At 34.1% G+C, this 2,637-nt stretch overlaps 1 pseudogene; it reads right to left on the bottom strand.

Annotated features, from left to right (window-relative positions):
* Positions 1–2,098: 2,098 nt before the first annotated feature.
* LOC104547738 lies at positions 2,099–2,424 on the bottom strand (annotated as a pseudogene).
* Positions 2,425–2,637: the final 213 nt, after the last annotated feature.

Genomic DNA, 2,637 nt, shown 5'->3' with positions numbered 1-2,637 from the left:
AACAAATTACTTAAATAATTTGAGTCACTGATATATATGCTGCTCTTCTCACTTTCAGGTTGCCAGTTTGCTAAATCCAGTAATCCTGTTCCATACAGCAGGTTAACAACACACCTTTATTAGATTAGCTGGGATCAAAGAGGAGAAAATGCTGTAAGTATGACATATTCAGAACAAGGGTTGATTTTCCCAAGGGCAAACATATACCTGATTTCCCAAAACAATCACAGGGACTTGTTTTGAATGTCAGCTGAATGATCCATTTCAGGGGGTTGTTTGTTTCTTTGTTTATTTTAAATTGGATATAGTTTTACTTATGGTCATTGGAAGAAGGTTTAAGATTTTTAAAGCTATTTCTTCACTTTAGGGAAAAAACCTGGCAGCTTTTTTAGTGCATCACTCTGATGCACTTTCTGTCATGTTGAGAGAAGGATGTGTCTTTCTTTCCTCCAATTTACTGTCGATTATTCAAAACTAGAGGCTTTTGCCATTCATTATTCTACTTTAGATCCCAATCTTGAACTATCTATTTTACATCCAAAATAAACTCTTTTTGTAGAGATTTCAGTTTTGTATTTGAATGCAACAACGTGAAAAATTGATTATTGGTATATCCAGCACCAAGGAAAGACAAGGCTTACAAAGGGAAAGGCATCCAAACATTATATCCCACAAGTGGTGTTCTGATCCTAAATTCATTATCTGTAAAATGTCACTTAATAATTACATTCTCTCTCATGAGCAAAAGATACATATATCCATGTCTTATGTAATGATAAATGTCTTTGATTGATACAGACTAAATGTAATAAAATTAATGGATTAATTTATAGACAAAAGGAAAATTACATGGTTGTAAAATGCTGTAGATAACATGAGATTATAAATTTATGAAACTTGAATTACAGACAATATATAACTCTTGATTAGATTTATTGTTCTTAAAAGGCAAATTTTATAATGTTCTGGATACTGTAGTTCTTAAGAGCTAGAGAATTTGTGTAAAATTTTGGATACCATCAAATTTGTAAAACATCTCTAGCTCTAATATCAAAGAGATCATGCATAAAGTTTTTGAGATTTTAATGGGTATTAGAATTTGTCTTTCTTGCCCTTACCAAAATGAGCAAAACTTTGTGATTAAGCCTAGAAAAGTATTATCACAAAAAAACCTAACCCTACAAACCTTAACTATTGTTTTTTTCCTGCAACATAAACAAGCTGTGTTTTTTCCAATTAGAATTTATAGCTGTAATTTTGACTTCAACATATATAGTCTTTGCAAATATTTAATGTACAAACAGGTAAAAAAGTGCTATATTATTGTTAATATGCTACAGTTCCTGTGTGGTAAGGAATTAACAAATACATGAACTATATTTTTTTCGTCTTTTGCTATTAAAAGAAAAGTATTAATAAGTCAGTGTTTGATGAAGACCAAGAGTGTGTTTCATGATTTATGAAACAACATGGAGACAAAGATCTTTCATCTTAACAGTTTACAAAAGGGAGTCAAATGGATTATCTGATGTTTTTTCAAGTCTTAATTGCTGTTGATAAATCACCCTAAGTGTAAAATTTCTAGAATAATTATGTTTTATGCGTTTCCTAATTTGGGGGTTGGGTTTTTTTTGGTGAGAGTTCTCAATTTGTAATTTTTTAATTACCTCTCATTTTCCCTGAAATATAGGTCTTGCAGAACAGGAATGATAAGTGCTGCTAAATAGCACTAAAACACAAATTGTACTCCCCACCCACAAAATGCTCTGCTCATGTGCTTAGACATGCAATAGGCTTCAGTAAACAGTACTTTAAGCCAGTTTCCATACAGTTGAACTATACTTGCAAAAATCATGTGATAGTCTTTGTTTTATCACCATATCACTGTTGTAGTTATAGCTATGTGATAATCTAAAGTACGTTTAGACACAGCTCTAATTCAAGCATTTATTCCTATTTTTTAATACTGCACTGAATAGCTCTTTGGTTAATATCCAGTGTTGATTTTCTGTGAAACCTGTATGTAACGTTGCTATTTGTTCAGAGATTCCTCCAGGGCTTGTGTAGAATGTGCTTTGATAACTTTTTAAATGGTACATTATTTTAGAATCACTTCTTGATTATTGGAGAACGGTGATGTGAAGTGATGAGTGTGTAAATTGTCTCCTGTGTTAGGTAAGTTTTATAGCTTGCTCATATTTCACCACTGTTCCACGTCAGCAACTGCCATCACACTTCCCACAAATCCACCAGTAATTGTTAGCATCATCTGAAGCTCCTATCACTGACTGTTGTTCGCTTCTGGAGCTGTGCTTGACCTCGTGCAAGTGCAGCTACACACTGTGGCAGCTGTTAAGCAGCTTCAGCACTGAGTTGCAGGTAAGAGTACCTGGCGCTGGCCCTCTGCCATGACAGTCCACACAGCTGCCTCAGAAGCAGAAATGGAAAGACGTGGCAGCTACATTGCATCACACCGCAGCCCGGCCAGCACCACTGCCTGCTTTTACAAATTATCGTACCATTTCCGTTAAGGTAATAATGGTCATTTTATTAATGTCACTTGTCTCATTGTGAAAGTCTTCATATATTTTTATAAGGTGTTCTAGAAAAAAGCTTGAAAAGTGAGTCAAAATCCCC

This window comes from Mesitornis unicolor, unplaced genomic scaffold (genome assembly GCF_000695765.1).
Source record: "Mesitornis unicolor isolate BGI_N332 unplaced genomic scaffold, ASM69576v1 scaffold28461, whole genome shotgun sequence".
Taxonomy (NCBI): domain Eukaryota; kingdom Metazoa; phylum Chordata; class Aves; order Mesitornithiformes; family Mesitornithidae; genus Mesitornis; species Mesitornis unicolor.
Note: the sequence above shows the minus strand (reverse complement) of the source record. Positions and strands in the feature narration are given on the sequence as shown.